Source organism: Nanorana parkeri, unplaced genomic scaffold (genome assembly GCF_000935625.1).
Source record: "Nanorana parkeri isolate BGI_ZX_2015 unplaced genomic scaffold, ASM93562v1 scaffold252, whole genome shotgun sequence".
NCBI lineage: Eukaryota > Metazoa > Chordata > Amphibia > Anura > Dicroglossidae > Nanorana > Nanorana parkeri.
This window is the reverse complement of record NW_017306520.1, coordinates 885363-903555: the sequence shown is the minus strand read 5'-3', so window position 1 is coordinate 903555 and position 18193 is coordinate 885363. Positions and strand designations below refer to the sequence as shown.

Below are 18193 nucleotides of genomic sequence, written 5' to 3'. Positions count from 1 at the left end.
GAAAAATCCTTGCTGTGGTAGTTATCGGAAAGAGAAAATTGCTCAGTGTCGGAGGCTAGTGGGAGAAAGTGGGGGCTGATGGGGGGCATTGGTGCCCAGTAGGGGTGTGAGGTGGGAAATATTAATGCTTGCAAGTTTATCAGCAGGTTTCCTTTATACTGGCTATTAAAAATAAATATGTGGCCATAAATAGGTTTGCATAACAAATTAGTATAATGTAATACTTTTGCCATTGCATTTATTATAGAGGTCTATACATCTGTTCAAACAGAGGGACAACTGAGGAGAAATTTGGCTCCAAAAGAGGGACAGCTGGGAGGTATGTGCAGACTTTGTCAGGCTGGAGATCACTCTGGAGCATGTACCTAATGTGTGCAGTGTAAGAGATCTATGACTCCTGTGTGCCATGAAGAACAAATATACAAGAGGATTGATTCCTTGCATCCAACTGTATTATAGGGATAGGCATATGCAATGTGGAATTACTCCTTACTGCCAAAATCCTTTGAGTCCTCATATTCTAGTATTTACGGTTCATTACTCAACATTGAAAATCCTGATGAAGGTTATAGGGAATATGGGGTAAATTTTTAATTGGGGTTTACTATATGCCTTTTATATATGTTATGCAATAAAAAGGTATTGTTTTTAAAGATGCAGCGTATTATTATTTGTGTATGGCATAATATTTGACATTGGAAAGATATTTAAACACCAGTCTGGTCCATTGTAGTCTTGAAACAGGGCATGTATGTTTTTAGAGTTTGATTTTTGTGTACCATTAGACTCCAGACTGGTGTATTATCCCCGAGCCATTGGCAGTGTGTGAATAGAAGTGTTTTTTTTTTATTTTTTTGCCTGGAATTCAGCTTTCAAGCCTAACTTATCAGCAGCAATACAACATACTTTATATGTGGCCACTATAATGAGGTTTGATTATGAAAGTGTGGGGAAATTACAGTTGAGCTTGTCACACCCAAGAATCTACATACTAATTAGTTATAAATGATGTGATTGCATGATCGGCTGATCCTTGGGCTAGCTTCGGTTGCGGGATCCGAAGGGCTGTTGTACGGCTATTGTCCTGAAAGCGGCCGAGTGGCTCAGCTGAGCAGAAGGCATTTGCTTCGGTTTAACTGAGCTGAAGTGTCAGCCGAAGCGGGGCGAATAACCTGCCGAAGGCCGGCCTTTAACCCCCTGCAAATGAAAGCTGGGCGGAGCCAGCTGTGATCTCAAGGCTGGCTCCACCCAGTTGTAATGACAGATCAACATCCCCAAATGACCTGGGGATGCTGAACTGTCATTAAACAACAACAACTGGGCGGAGCCTGCTGTGACGTCACGGTCAGCTCCGCCCAGTTGTTATTCATTGGCCAGGGCAGGTGCCGGCCAATAGGAGACAGTTGGGTGGAGCTAGCTGTCACTGCTAGCTCTGCCCAATTGTTTTTTTTTCCTTTTTAAAAAAATCTTTATTTTTCAATTTGTTTACATTTTAAAATAATTTTTCAACTTTTTTTTTATTTGCTATTCTGCTCAGTACTATGGAGGTACCGAGCAGAATAGCCAAAAGGAAAAGCTATTCACTCACTCCTATTTGAATAGGGGCGAAAGGCAGTGAGTGAGGTGCCAGAGCTTCGGCTCAGCTGATCCAGATCTTCGGCTCAGCCAAAACAAGTAGAGCATGAGCGGCTGATCAAAGTGCGGCAAAAGGCAGCCGATGTATGGCTGATACCTTCACTAAACCCCATCTACCTTATGTGTATGACTAATGTCCGAAAGCACAATCTAATGACCAGAAAACACACAAGTCCATGCTTGTATAAAAATATAAACTAATTTATTTGACAGCAACAGTTATGTCATTCTTGTTTAAGTTAAGTCAACAGACTACATTGAAAAAAATATACAAACTTTGTCACATTGAATCACAGTCACGGCACCAATTTCTGGTTTACATAAAGCAGAGTTGTAAGGAGACATCTTAAATTTTTTTTCCATTTCTACAAAACATTAATAAACGTGCAAAGAGAAAAGAAATAACAGGTTAAATTACCTTACATAATATATCATATCGTGAATGAATCAGCCCCTTGCTAAATCAGTAAGTGGTATCACATTATTATCATTGTCATCATCATTTAGATACTGAAGATTTTTCTGGTAGATTGTGCAGTGTGGCTAGAAGTACCATGAGATCCAAATTCAGTCATGTGCCAGCAGAGGCCAATTACTTCTGCAGTAGATAGGGGTATTTGCTGTATGAAAAGTAGCACACTGCCACATATGAGCTTGATACGTCGATTGAAACCACAACAGGCAAATCACAGTACTGAAGCAACATCATTGCTGAAATGTGTGAATGGTGGCGGCATTTGAACCAATGTAGACAGTCAGTGCTGCTTACAGACCTGTAACATAGTTTAAGGGTCTTGCATACCAACAAAAAAGTGTTTTAATTCTGCATGCCATATTAGGCCTCATGCATATAGGTGTAATAAAATACTCCCATCTATGCCAGATCTTTCTGACAGAAGCTGGCTGAAAAATCCAGCATATAAAATGCCTCTTCTGGCGCGCAATCACTCCCATTTATGTGCATTCACGCACATCCGGCGTATGTACGTAAATTGATTATATTGTCTAACATATTCATTTATTTAAACTACTAGAATGAATTTGCTGCTTAAGTGCACATTTACGCCAGTAAGCTCCTCCCAAAATGCATGTTTGGGGCAAGTCTAAAATACATATTTAAATACCACAAGGTGCATGGACACCTGAGCATAAAAAAATCCCTCTAAAAGCAGAATTTCTAAAATAAACATTTGAGCTATTCCTTACAAGGATATACTTACTCAGCGAAGTGACTTGAAATGCATTCAACAATGTGTTTGAAAGCTGACATGCAGAATGGTCTAAATCATAGATATCTTGTCTCAGTATACCCTCCACCAATTCTGTACTGATCAAGTATTTGGAAGTTTTTGAGGGACTTGCAAATTCCAGTTTAATAATTGCAGATTTGTTCTCATTGCTAAAAAAATAAATAATATCTTGTATTTATAATTTGAAATGTATGTTGTATGAAAGAACCATCATTTCAACAGGTGTAGTTATATTAGAATACACAGAGCTCATTGGACTTGCCGATGGCATGATGATTCCACTTATTACAGTGGCTGGAATTCTTTGTCAAATATAGTAGTGCACTTTCAAAGTCATATATCTACAGTGTGCAATCATGTAAAGTAGAGATGTGCAATCGGATTTGGACGAACTTGCTGAAATACACAATTCCTTTGATTTGGTCATTCGTCCAAATCCAAATTAACAAATTATTATATGCCCGTATATAAACTATATTCGGGCATATAGCAATTCGTTTTGTATGGGCACCTCCATCTTGCCCTGGCATCATGGGACATCGTACACCCCGCCTCCACATAACTCCACAGATGGCCAATATGGCCAATATGGCCACCGCACGCTCCTTTTTTTTTTTTTTAATGTGTGCTTTCGGATTTGGAGGTTCGTTGCCTCTGAATCAGCATAATAATTCATTTCATCAAAGGTTTTTCCCTTTTCATTCGTTTCATCCAGAATGAATTAGTATGCTGTGCACATGTCTAATGTAAAGCCTATCCCTGCCACTGGTATCCCTGATGACTGCCATTCTCTTGGGCTTTGGAGTAAGAATTGTCATATAACTCAGCTTTCTGAGATGAGGGAGAGGGATACCTTTTAGCACAAAGTATGCAGGCAAAGGACACAGTCCTGTGATGCCCCCATTACATAGACCACAAAGAATTCAATACAACAAAAATATTTGGTTAAACCCACCAGTCACCACCACTACTTTTCTATTATACTGACTTTTCAAAATAATAAATACAATAATTTAGAGGGACAACTGTGGAAAAAAGGCACAACTGTGGAGGAAAAAGAACAGAGGGATTTGGTTTCAAAAGAGGGACTGGCCCTCTGTATAATGATATTGTCTACTTGTGTTTCATTTATTTATTAAAGATTGGTATTTCGTAGGTAAGTTATAGGCACCACCTGAGAAATTATAACTAGAGTGAAAAGGAGACAGGAGGAGGTTGTTGGAAATATGTTTTACATGGTTCCATTAACTTTTCCTCCAGCTATATTATTACATTTTGGATTTCAAGTACACCGGTCATGAGAACATTGTGTAACCTGCCATTGCTGACCTCTCCTCCAAAGCCCATCTCCGGGAAACAAAAAAACTTATCCTGGGGCTATCCCCCCACTGCAAGGGTTAAGCGCTTGTTTATGTCTAGGGGACACTATTAAAGCAATTGTAATTACCACTCCAACCATCTCTGTCCAGGTTGCTAGACTGGTCCCTGCAACCTCTTCTCCCCTTTGCTCCAGCGGGTTAAGGGCCGCTGACATCATTGCATCTTATGGAGGTCAATTAACCCGCATTAGATGTGGGGATGCCAAGGGACGTCCCATAGACAGAGCAGAGAGGGAGAACAAGTGAGCGCTGACCGCCATGGGAGAAAGGCTCAGATAAGTGAAACAGCTTTATTTGAGTCCCCTCGACAAAACGAGCACCTACCTCTTGTAGTGGGGGTAGCAAAGGTAAGTTTTTTTCTTTGCCTGGCTTTAATGAAAGTAACTTTCCTGACTGTCAAGCGGATGCTTTGGCTTCAAGGCTAACTTGCCAGCCAGTAACTCGAAAGTACTAGAGCCGGGCAATTAACATCGGAAGCAGGTCAGCAATACCTTTCTCAGGACAGGCATATTTCCATTTGTGCTAACAGAAAGCAAGCACCTGAGATATCAGGTCCACACAGCATAAGTATGAAAAGTCTTGGATGCTGTTCCTGGCACTGGTAGATTGATGCTACAAATAAACACCAATGGTTTACTGTACACAACTCCCACATTTAGTAAATATTCTCCTTCCTGTATTGATTCTGAGCTCTCATGCATGCAATTGTATCTACTGTTCAGATAAGATTATATATTATTATTCATCATTTACAACAGAATTAACTATGCATAGTTTGAAAACATGAAAGCGCCTGAACATCTGTTATTATTAGCATTTATGACATCATGTCTCACTCCATATGGCTCCATATAAAAGATGTATGTAATTATTTTCTCACAGCTGTCAACATACAACAAAATGAAATGCTGGCTTACGTTGAATTATATTCTATGTTGGCACCAGTGAAATAGTATTGAAGTGAAGGAGATTTTTCATACACATTGGTGATCTGCAAAACAAAATATTCTACTGCTTAACACTAATTATCAAAAACCAATAATGACAGACATTGGAAAATAAACACTTGTGAGTCTGTTTCAAGGCAGGTATTATGCAGGGGTTGTAAAGGGTTAATTATTACTAGTGATGGACCGAACACACCTGTGTTCGGTCCCTTTTATTGAAGGCTTATATGCACGTTATGGGAAACACTTAAAAAAAAATAAAAATACAGTTTTTAAAAGGAGCAGTGATTTTACCATTGCTTAAAGTGAAAAATTCCTTTAAATATCATGCCTCGGGGGTCACCTTAAGGCTGGGTTCACACCTAGGCGCATCGAATATGCACGTCTGTCGCACGTTTTTACCACGATACGTGGTAAAAAAAATGCGTGACAAACGCGCATTTCCGAGGGCTACTTGGCTGTATCCCAATGGAAACGTGCGACAAAAACGCCCCAAAGAAGCTCCTGTACTTCTTTGGGCATAGGGCGTTTTGTAGCGCGTTCATACGGCCTGTAATACGCCCAGGTGTGAACCATACCCATAGGAAATAATGGGATTTCGGTGTTTGAGCATTTTGCAGAGCGTTCGAACGTGCTACAAAACTCCCAGGTGTGAACCAGGCCTAAACTGCCTGTAAAGTGGCACATTTGTACGATGTGTAGAACCTGCTGCAGCAAAAATTAAGAAAAGAAAAAGAAAATGCGTGCGGTTCCCTCTCCCAAAAAACAGACGCTTTAGATCTGGTAGGAATGTTAGGAGGGACCCCATTTAAAAACAAAAACTCAACATATACCAGGCCACATGCCCTCGGCACTGGGAGGGTGCTTTTCTAGGGCCGCCCCTGGAAAAAAACATTGTCCCCGCGCCGATGTGGACAAGGGCCTACTCGCCACAAGCCCAGGGGCGTTGGTTGTGGGGGTGCGGGCAGGGGGGCTTATTCACATAGGGGTACCCCTTTAATACCATCACTGCTAGCTCTGCCCAACTGTTTACATTTGTCCCACATCTGACAGGACTTAGCCGTGAGCCATGATTGGGCGAAGTAACCATTATTTTGCCCAATCATGGCTTTTACAGTGCACTGTGCCGTGATTGGGCAAAGTGTTGCACCTGACCTGTGGTCAGGTGCATTGCTGTACCCAATCAGGGCTTCAAAAGGCACTGTGAGGTGTGCGCAGTGCCTTGTGGGGCACATTTTAATTTTAACATTCAATTTTGGAATGAAAACAAAAATCTACAAGTGTATGGCCAGATTAGCTATACTATTGACAAGTATTGTCATCTCATGGTTTTCATATTTCCCATGCCTAGGAGACACATACATCATGGCATTAATTTCAGCATTATCATATAACACATCTTACCCTGTCTTGAAATGTTCTTTCATTTTTGATCCATAAATCCCATAGACATGGGTCTGTTAGATTCAGGAATCCTGTGAATGTACAGGTTTTGTTTGTTGGTGAACTTAAGATATGCTTTTCATCTTCGTCCTCATAAACATCTACATTGAAAAAGAAATAAAGGGAAGATTTGAAAAGTATTCTGTTCAAATAATTATAAATATATCACCTTTAGCAGATTGGCGATGCAGCCACAGTGCACATGAGTCATCATACTGTATGTGAAATACAGTACTATGATTTATTTTATGTACTGGGGTCTGCTATACATTTACTTATTTATGGGAGGCTTTACATAACTGATAGCTGGAATCCACAGAAGCCTCTTCAAGCAAAGAAAGAATGTGTACAGGAGACAGCCTAGGCTGAATGGAAAAAAAAAGTCAGGCTCATCATTGGCTGAAACATGATTTTAAGCTGAACTCTAGAAAGATATAAAAGACATACAGTTACACAGCTCTGTAATTTCCTCCACCAGCATCCCTTGCAGGAGGAGGTAGCTGTGTTGGGATGAATTGTTTGAGAAAGAGATAGTTCAGTGGCTAGTGTTAGGGGGATAGGCTTCCCTGAAGAGACGAATCTTCAGTGATCGCCCAAAGGCAGTCAGAGTAGGTTGGGGTAAGGAGTTCCAAAGAATGGGAGAGACTCTAGAGAAGTCCTGGAGGCGAGCATGGGAGGAGTTGACAAGGGAGCTGGAAAGCAGAAGGTCATTGGAAGAGCAGAGGGGACGGTTAGAGTGATACTTTGAGACAAGGTTGGAAATATAGCTGGGGGCAGAGTTGTGGATGGCTTTGTACGCGGTTATTAATATTTTGAATGTTATCCTTTGGGCAATTGGAAGCCAGTGGAGGGATTGGCAGAGGGGGGTTGCAGATACTGAGCGCTTAGTTAGATGGATGAGTCTAGCAGCAGCTGTGGTAGAAAGGTGAGGTCTGAGTCAAGGATGACACCTAGCACCTTGGCATGGGGGGAGGGATGGATAGCAATGTTATCAATCCTGATCGAAAAGTTGGGGGAGGGTGAACGGGGGGAGAATATCATGAGCTCAGTTTTTGAAAGATTTAGCTTTAAGAACATCCAGACTGATATGTCAGTTAGTAAATTAGTGAAGTGATACGCAAGGACACTTAGGGGGGGAGTTGTGGAGTGGAGAGATATATTTGGAGTTTCATCAGCATAGAAGTGGTATTGGAAGCCATGTGAGGTGATCAAATGACCAAGGGAGGAGGTGTAGATAGAGAAGAGAAGGGGTCCAAGGAGCACTTAGATCGGGAGGAGGAGAACCATGAGAGAGAGCAGACTCTTGTAGGCCAACCAAGTGGAGTTTTTTGAGGCGCAGCGATGGTCAACTGTCAAAAACAGCAGAAAGGTAGCAAGAGAAAGGAGTAGTGGCCATTATTTTAAAAAGTCAAGTTTTAGGAGGGCGGTTTCAGTGGAGTGTTGGGGGCGAAAGCTGGACTGTAAGAGGTCGAGGAGATTGTTATCAGTGAGGTGGTGGCTAGGGCGGTTGTAGATTAGGCGTTCTATGAGTTTGGAGGTGAATGGGAGTAAGGAGATTGGTCTGAGATTGTTAATCTGAGGTTGGTGGGGTCTACTGAAGGTTTTTTGGGTATTGGGGGTGACCAGTGCATGCTTTAGAGGGGAGGTAAAGATGCCAGTAGTGAAAGAAAGATTGAAAATGTGAGTAAGAGTGTAGGATAAAGCAAGAGGGTGAACGAAGTAGTGATGAGGGAACAGGATCCAGGGGGCAAGTAGTGAGGTGGGTGTCAAAGAAAAGCTTTGTAACCTCCTCTGTGGTGACAGGGACAAAAGAGGAAAGAAGCAGGTGTGATGGTGGGTCTGGTACATTATTAGGGGAAGGTGACTGAACAATGGAGATCTATTCCCAGATTGCCATGCATTTAATAAATAAAATAGATGCAATTTCCTGGCCAGTGAGTGAGTCAGTGCGTGGAGGGGAACATATTAGAGAGTTAAAAGTAGAAAAGAGTTGACGAGGTCTGGATGAGAGTGTATTAATGAGAGTGAGAAAATAAGTCTGCTTGGCAGCATGGAGGGAGGAATTTTATTTTAGGAGGGCAGCTTTATTTAGTGTGAAGTCTTGTAGAAACCTAGTTTTACGCCACACTTGCTCCAGGGCGCAGCTATGTCTTTTAAGATTTCCGGTTTCTTCCGTTTGCCACCGTTGTAGCGGACGCATGTGCTGAGGGGATCCAACATGCAGACTTGGCACTATCTGTTCACTAAAGTATGCTACAAGCATTTATTTGCCATTTTGGACAGTAGAGTAGGGACTGACCAGAGGGGGATCACTTTGACGCAGTTGGTCAACTTGAACAAGTATTGCAATTTATGCGATTGCAATTTATGTGAACCAATAAATCCTTGTACTTAAGCAAAACTTTAGCTAGAAACATGTAAAGATGGATAGCAGTGTAAACAGAGTTAATTTAGAAAAGAAAAAAAAAAAGGGAGAACTTAAAGAGACCCTGTCGCCAGCCCAGGCCAACTGGTGAGACCCGGACGCAGCCCTGGTGAGACCAACACCTGCCCGCACAGCCCTGGTGAGACCCCGCACACACACCCCGGCAAAATCCTGCACAGCTCTGGCGAGACCGCACACAGCCCTGGTGAGACCCTGCACAGCCCTGATGAGACCCCACACAGCCTCCTGAGATGCCACACAGCTCTGGTGAGTATGTATCTTCATATTACACTGCATTGCTGAATAATGTATTGCTGGGATTTGTAGGATTATCTATGTCCGCTACCTACCCTGATGATTGGCTAGTATCCTGGTTATCCTTGTCCGTTGAATGACTTGACCTCTGGCTTGTATCCAGACCAACTGTGTCCAGTTGCGCATGCCCAGCTCAGTGTACAGACCCGGCATGCAAAGATTAAGTAACTCCTGTGCTCATGCTTAGGGGTTACATCATGCCGACCAGGCAATCAAAAGGCTGAAGATGCTGAACCTGGAAGAAGACTGGGAGAAGATGGCAGTGCCAGAGGGGTGAGCGGACAGTGCATCGCTGGATGGGATAGTTTTTAAAGTCCATTTACACCTTTGTAAGTGATTAGCATTTATTGTGGTAATGAGGTACAATGATGATGTATGCATGTGCACATTTTCATGACTCACATTGCAGGCTTTCTTCCTAAATGCTAGAAATTCTTCTAGAAATGTTCTCCATAGGAAATTCAGTCTGACACCCTGTAAACAGCTCCCTCCCCGTGATTCAGTGTAACACGATCACTAAACACCAGCGCTGCCTTTGCACACAATACACTGTCCGGGGGAAGAGGGGAGAATAAAGGGATCACAGAGAGAGCACAGAGCAGAGTGGATGCCATTTCCATGAGGATATAAAGAGGAAAGTTAACAAAAAACATAAGTTTATGCATGCTCTCCGTGCCTGCTCCATGTGCACTTGGTGTACATTGCTGGCATATGTTTTTTTTTTTTTTTTTAAATACCTCGCAAAAGGTGGAAATTGGCTTTAAGGTAAGTCAGCCATAATGTGCTATTATGTAAGCATAGTAACACACTATGGGAAACAACTCTGCAGCACTTTCTTTAAATAAAAAATTAACGCTTTACTTACGCTTTAAGAAAAACTTAAGGCTTTCTAAAAAAAAAAAAGAAAGAAAAGTATTGCATGTTAACTTCACTTACATGAATAAAGCACAAGACTGATAATTGTTACAAGTACAAACAGTACAAATATGATGGCTATCCAGAATGTAGGTTTCTTAAAAAATTTCTTCTTGTGCCGTTTGGGAGCATTTTCCTACAAAAAACAAAACAAAAAACACAACAACATTAAAAGAAGACACATTATTTGCACTGTGTATCATATAGGAGATATTGTATGCTCATAATATTTTTTAGGATTGGGACTTCGTCCAAGGTATGTTTTATATTCTTTATTTAAAGTTTTTACACGATATAATTCAACATCAACACTTCACCAGAGGAACAAGCTTCCAACTGGACGGCTTATCAAACATAGACATTTCATCGTAGTATATTCATTAAAATAAATATAGTAAAAAATATTATATAACATATCTTTTCTTCTACTAATTAAATTTTTATATTTCATATACTGTACAAATTCCTCAGTTTAATAATTAATATTTCCAATACTTCTCCGTTCAAGGTATGTTAATACACTCCAGAGTTCCCATCCCAGGTAGCAAGAAATTGGGCTGCAAGTTTGAAAATGACTTGCTAAACTATTGTAGACTTGCCAAGCTTCACAATTTTGTTGCACAATTACAGCAAGTCTGCATTGCAAGTCTCCAGACCAGCAAGCTTGCAGAGCTCTTGCTAAGACTTGCAGGACTCTTGCTGTAGACTTGCCAAGCAAATTTGCTACAAATTCAAAAAGTGTCAACTAGAACTTGTGCTGCAAGTGTTCTGCAAGTCTACAACTTGCCAGGAATGTGTGCAGCAAGTTAACAAGCATTACAATTTCTGACACAACCTGACACAAGTTTGTGGCAAGTTATCCTTGCTATCTGGGCATGTTCACGCTCATGTGTTTCAATTCTTTCCCAGACATTTGCACACACCTTGAAGTCACAATACAGGTGTCCATAGGATTATGAGTTTATCTTTGGTAAAACACTTTCCAAAACCCTTGCTTGACTACAGGGATGCCATTGCCAAGTTGGCAGCTTTTTCTTTTACAACACTGGAACTTCATTTTCAAATTCGTGTGTAAATACAGACTCTTCCCCTGAAAGGAGAACTATGAGGTAAGTGCTTTTCACTCACCTCATAGTTCTAGCCGACCTGTGACAATGAGACTGTCACAGGTCTCACAGGCCATGTTTTAAATCAATACCTCCAGAAACTGAGCAGTTAAGAATCTGCAACAATGTTTGATACATTCTTGCAATTTTAATCCCTCGAAGAAATTGGAATAGACTGCATCAGCTGGCTAGAATATAATGAAGGGTAACAGGATGCTATCTTACACCCATCTAATAATCCCCTGAACAGGTTTTCTCTGATTTCCCTTCTTCAAATGTTTGTCATATTTTGCTTTTCAAATAATTAAAATGGTTTTCTAAGACAATCTCGAACTTTAGAAATACAAGCCAAAACAAGAAATAAATGACCGATATATGAAAAGCATAACACCTTTAAATTCTCTGCTCCATAACTCCCTCACCTGGTGAAACTCTCTCAATAGTGAAGCTTCACTACCATTACGAAAGACTTATAGCCTATAGGGAAGGGTCATTGAAAGAATTCGATGAGAAATGGCTTCCATGGGTTCAATGGTCCAAAACATCTATACCAGCAGTCAATCCATGAGCGATATACGCAACTTCACTGTTTTATGCGTAACTTAGTCCAGACTGTTTGGTCACTATGTTTACATTGTACTGTTTGTTTTGAACTGATAGTTAACTATGTTTTCTACTTGCATCTTGGTCATTGAATTCTACGCTATTCCTACTGAACCTATGCCAGTTATTTTCTTTATTTTTTTTTTCCTTTGATGTTTGTTCACTTTGTCATAACGATGAAAAAAATCTTCAATAAAAAATCTATTGAAATTCAATTCTCTGAAGAATGTATGAATGATATCCAGGATTGGTGGAGCTGTAGGCTTTCTGTTTAACAATTCTAGGAATAGCACTTGACATGTACACAATAAAAAAAAGTTCCTGCAGTCTCTATGTTTGCAAAGCATAGCATGAGTCACTCACTGTATGCTTCTGTGGCTGCATGTGAACATAGTAGAATACAAATTGGTTCACTAGACATTCCGTCCTCTACAATATGAATTATATTCATAATATGGAGACTGTAAAGGAAAACTATATATATTTATATATATTCAGGGTGGATATGACCCGTAGCCAGCTGTATCAGCAAATAAACGTTTATTCTTTTCCTCAAACAATCAAATAAAATGGTTTATATTCAGCAGAATGAAAAAATCAACATGGCTTATTGTCAGCAAACACAAGATTCGGCTCAGCGCCTGTATACCAAGTTCCACCCACCTCAGGGTTAGAGTCTCAGCCTGCTCACCGAGGGTTCCAGTATGGACACAGGTGCCCCCGCAGTGTCTCGGTAGACGGTATTCCACAGCTTAACACACACAGCCTGTGTCCTGCTCCAAACACTCCTCACAGACACAGACTGACTGGCTTCTTGTTCCTTTTTAACACACCCTCTGGCTGATGGGTTATCCCTTTCATTACCAGAACTGGCTCTAGTCAGGGATGGAGGCTCTGTCCCACCAAAAAAAACTCTGAGCCTCCAGATTCAGAGATCCATGTATAATTAACAACTCTGTGAAGACTGCGTAGCAGTTTCCCTTACAAGTCCGACCCGGAAACCCCTCACCCTGCTTGGCAAGAACCCTGAATACAAGGTGACCTTAACGGGACCACCACCTAAACAAGGGAGGGATATACCATCCATCCCAGGACACATTCCTGGGGTCCTGTACAATATATACACACACACACACAGTGTGTGTGTGTGTGTGTGTGTGTGTGTGTGTGTGTGTGTATATATATATATATGTATGTATGTGTGTATATATTGTACAGGACGCCAGGAATGGGGCCCCGCAAGGATCCCGCACATCACGACGGCAGCTGATTTAGTGCAGTAACACACTGGGGGTCTCAGCTGCCGTTGTGATGTGCGGGGTCCCTGGTGTAGAATAGCTATGTCTACGTCTATGTCTCATTTAGAGAGGAAATTAAAGATAACCGTGTGGTAGCATTATTACTATGCAGCCTTCCAGAGTCATACAGTGCTCTTATTATTGTTCTGGAAACCAGACCCGAGCCGGAACTAACACAAGAATACACCAAAGGAAAATGAATCGATGAATAGGACAGAAGGAAAGAAAATATGCACAATGAAGAAAACGAGAAAGCCCTTATGGTGTATGAGAGCACAAAGAAAAACAAAGAAAGGAGAGCGTGTTTTCGCTGTAAAAAGACTGGTCACCTGAAAAAAGACTGTTCAAGCTGGAAAGCTGAGCAGGGAAAGCAAGAGTCACCTATAAGAGAAAGAGCTAAGGCAGCTACAAAGGAAACTTCAGGCACATCATGGAGTGCTACCTTTAAAAGGACTCAGAACAGTATACCACAAGGATGGTGTATTGACTCAGGAGCAACAAAAACAGTCTAACTGCTAAGGTTAAAAACAGAAGTTTTAGATACATGTCTTCTGCAGAAAATGTGAAAGCCGCACTGCCTCGTCAAGGCCCCTCTGTATAGTGCGGTCCTAAATCTAACCTATGAGAGTCACCATCCATCTAAATTGGCTGCAGGTTCACCAGGAGGCAGCTCAACCTCCTTAAAGGCACAGGGACACACCAGGGACCCCGCACATCACAACAGCAGCTGATTTAGTGCAGTAACACACTAGGGCTCTCAGCTGCTGTTGTGATGTGCAGGATCCCTGGTGTGTCCCTGTGCCTTGAAGGAGGTTGGGCTGCCTCCTGGTGAACCTGCAGCCAATTTACCTTTTGCTACATATGCTCCAAGATGGAGACTCTCATAGGTTAGATTTAGGACCGCACTATACAGAGGTAGTGCAGCTTCCACATATTCTGCAGAAGACGTTTATCTAAACCTCTGTTTTTAACCTTAGCGGTTAGACAGGTTTTTTTTTTTTGCAGGATGGCTGGTGAGTGTGCTGGGAAACTTTTTGCTGTTGTACTGTATAAAGCCTTTCCATGTGCACCTTGCTTTGAAGCTGGTTATGAGTTGATGAGTGCGTTTCGTTTTACATGACTAGTGATGAGCAGTGGCGTAACCAGAGTTATGGGCTCCCGGGGCAGAACATTTTTTTTCGCCCCCCCCCCATATTGGTTGTTACGCCACTGGTGATGAGACATTCTTCACAGAAATGTATTTCAGTGCAAAGTTTTCCTAGCAATCAGGAAAAGTATTACTGCTGACGGTAAAGGTCAAGGATTCATGAACTGCATCACACCATCAGAGGACAAGCAGAGTATCTTTGTGAAAAATGTACTGTATGTCCCAGACCTAGAAGGAAGCCTTCTATCAGTGAAAACCCTGCTTGCTAAAAATGGTCTTACATTTCAATTCCAAGGTGATGAATGTACAATTCGAAACAATAAGCAAATCCTTCGCAAAAGGAAAATTGGATGAACACCTGTACAGACTCATAACTGCAGATGAACAAGTCAAGACAGCCACTCATAATAAACACAACAAATGCATCCACATATAGCACAGACAACTGGGGCACTGAAAACCAGAAGCCATAAAAGACACTATAAAGAGAGGCTTATCAGAAGATATAACTGTAATCTGCCAAATGCACATGACATGCAAATGCTGTATGGAAGCAAAGGCCAAACTCCCACATCAGGCGGGAACAGATATCTACTGACTTTCATTGATGATTTTTCCAGGTACACAACAACTTATCTGATGAAGCACAAGAATGAAACATCAGAAACACTTCAAGAGCCATGTCCAACAACAGATTCCAACGGAAACCAGGAATTACTGACAACGGAGGGGAATACATCAGTAAGGAAGTGGAATTCTATCTGAAGAAACAAGGTATAGTACACCAGACAATCACACCATACACTCCTGAACAAAATGGTGTAGCGAAACGGAAAATTTGTACTCTTGTCAGATGCCAACCTACCTAAGAAGTCCTGGGGAGAAGCAGTCATGACTGCAACATACCTAGAGAACAGCCTACCATTGAACGCACCCCATTTGAAATGTGGCATGGATGGAAGCCTAGCCTAGGGTACAGCAGAGTGTTTGGATGTAAAGCTTACGCCTATATTCCAAAGGAGAAGCGTTTCAAGTTGGAGAACACAGCAATTGAAGGTATTTTGGTGGGCTATAGTGAACAAAGTAAGGGATATAGAATCCTTCTCCCAAAAACTGACAAAGTGACAATAAGCTGCAGCATTTATGAGAACCCATCACCAGAAACAATGATCCCAGGAAGTTGTGAAACTAATTTGCCCAGTAAACCAGCAAAAGAAGCTGAGCAAAGTGAATCCACACAGGAGTCAGAACAAGAAGTTGAGCTCACAATGGATAACTCACATTCCATGTTAAATGCTGCTGAACAACCTGCAATTAGAAGATCCACTTGGACAAAAAAGGGAATACCACCCTGCAAGGTGTCATATACTGCTAAGACACAATCAGAAAAAGTCAACCCTAGAACCAAGCACATCAACGTGAAGTATCATCTGCTAAGGGAAACTCAAAAGCAAACTATTATCGACATGCAATATTGCTCATCAAAAGAAACGACTAGGGACGCAGTCACCAAGCCATTGCCAAAGGATCCTCAGTTTCCTTTGAGAGAAGCTAAATGTCATATAGCAAGGCATATGCTGTTGAAAAGGGGTGTTGGAAATACAACAGCTTATGATTATGTAATATTGTCTTTTGAGCACTAGATGGCGCTGTGGTGCAAAGCTAGTCTTTGCTAGTCTGTATGTTAGTTTTCTATACATATACTTTTTAATGATCTATATGTTTTCCTGTTGATGTTGTATTCCTGTATACATGTATGCAACATTCTTCTAAGCAAGTAAAACTTAATTCAGCATTCCTCAAGATCTCAGTGCTTCATCTAGAAACACATAACCAACAGTTATCAGGTAAGATGTGGACCTAGGAATGAAAGCTCTGTGACCCAGGACAGAACTTAAGATATGAGAGAACCACAATGTTTGCTTCCTCCATAGCAGATACAAACTGTGAAGTCATTCTACATGAGAATATATATATATAAATATATACATACATACATTATATTGCCAAAAGTATTGGGACGCCTGCCTTTAAATGCACATGAACGTTAATGGCATCTCAGTCTTAGTCTGTAGGGTTCAATATTGAGTTGGCCCACCCTTTGCCGCTATAACGGCTTCAACTCTTCTGGGAAGGCGTCCACAAGGTTTAGGAGTGTGCCTATGGGAATGTTGGACCATTCTTCCAGAAGCAGGTACTGATGTTGGACAAGAAGGCCTGGCTCGCAGTCTCCACTCTAATTCATCCCAAAGGTGTTCTATCGGGTTGAGGTCAGGACTCTGTGCAGGCCAGTCAAGTTCCTCCACCCCAAACTCGCTCATCCATGTCTTTATGGACCTTGCTTTGTGCACTGGTCCGCAGTCATGTTGGAACAGGAAGGGGCCATCCTCAAACTGTTCCCACAAAGTTGGGAGCATGAAATTGTCCAAAATGTCTTGGTATGCTGATGCCTTAAGAGTTTCCTTCACTGGAACTAAGGGGCCAAGCCCAACCCCACACCATAACCCCCCCTACACCAAACTTTACACAATGCAGTCAGGCAAGTACCGTTCTCCTGGCAACCGCCAAACCCAGACATGTCCATCGGATTGCTAGACAGAGAAGCGTGATTCGTCACTCCAGAGAACAAGTCCCCACTTCTCTAGAGTCCAGTGGCAGCGTGCTTTACACCACTGTAGCCGACGCTTTGTATTGCACTTGGTGATGTAAGGCTTGGATGCATCTGCTCGGCCATGGAAACCCATTCCATGAAGCTCTCTACGCACTATTGTTGTGCCAATCTGAAGGCCACACAAAGTTTGGAGGTCTATAGCTATTGACTCTGCAGACAGTTGGCGACTTCTGCGCACTGTGCGCTTCAGCATGCGCTGACCCCGCTCTGTCATTTTACGTGGCTTACCACTTTGTGGCTGAGTTGCTGTTGGTCCCAGTTGTTCCACTTTGTTATAATACCACTAACAGTTGACCGTGGAATATTTAGTAGCAAGGAAATTTCACGGATGGATTTATTGCACAGGTGGAAACCTATCACGGTACCACGCATGAATTCACTGAGCTCCTGAGAGCGACCCATTCTATCACAAATGTTTGTAGTAGCAGTCTGCATGCCTAGGTGCTTGATTTTATACAGCTGTGGCCATGGAGGTTATTGGAACACCTGAATCTAATGATTTTGAGGGGTGTCCCAATACTTTTGGCAATATAGTATACATATATGTGTATGTGTGCATGTTATTAACATACATACACACACTTATTTTTTTTTTAACAAGCAGTGCAACACATTTAGCACCCGTAAAGGAAATTAAACAGTGTACAAACAATTGGGTGCAATGAAAATCCATAGCATTGGCTACATATATTTTCCAGGATGCTGGACATTTTAATCTGTTTCAAAGTACCATTGGTAAGCCCAGAAAGACTAGTAATCCCTGTAAAAAAAATAGCTAGTCCTCCAAGAAAAAAATGGCCATTTGTCTCCATGAGACAGGACCATGCGTTCACTCTAGCAACTTGTCCATCTGCCATTATGCCAAAAGCTGCTTACAGATGACATCCAGCCAAGCTTACAAGACCATTCAATAATCATTCAGATGCTCATCAGCCCTGCCTATGAAGGCAAACAGGGGGAGCGTAAAGGTGCCCATAAACCTTGCGATTATCATTCAGAAATAGAACAAGATCGGATTTTCGTATGATAATCGGCAAGTTGATGGGAAGTGAACGATCA

The 18193-nt window shown here is 41.7% G+C and overlaps 1 long non-coding RNA gene across 1 annotated transcript; it reads right to left on the bottom strand.

The window, feature by feature from the left end:
• Positions 1–2384: 2384 nt before the first annotated feature.
• On the bottom strand, positions 2385–10440 carry LOC108787280. The gene is made up of 5 exons (XR_001941248.1): positions 10331–10440; positions 6616–6755; positions 5182–5255; positions 2856–3034; positions 2385–2408 (listed from the first exon to the last, which is right to left on the bottom strand). It is a non-coding gene; the product is annotated as an uncharacterized LOC108787280 (long non-coding RNA).
• Between the last annotated feature and the right edge of the window lie 7753 nt (positions 10441–18193).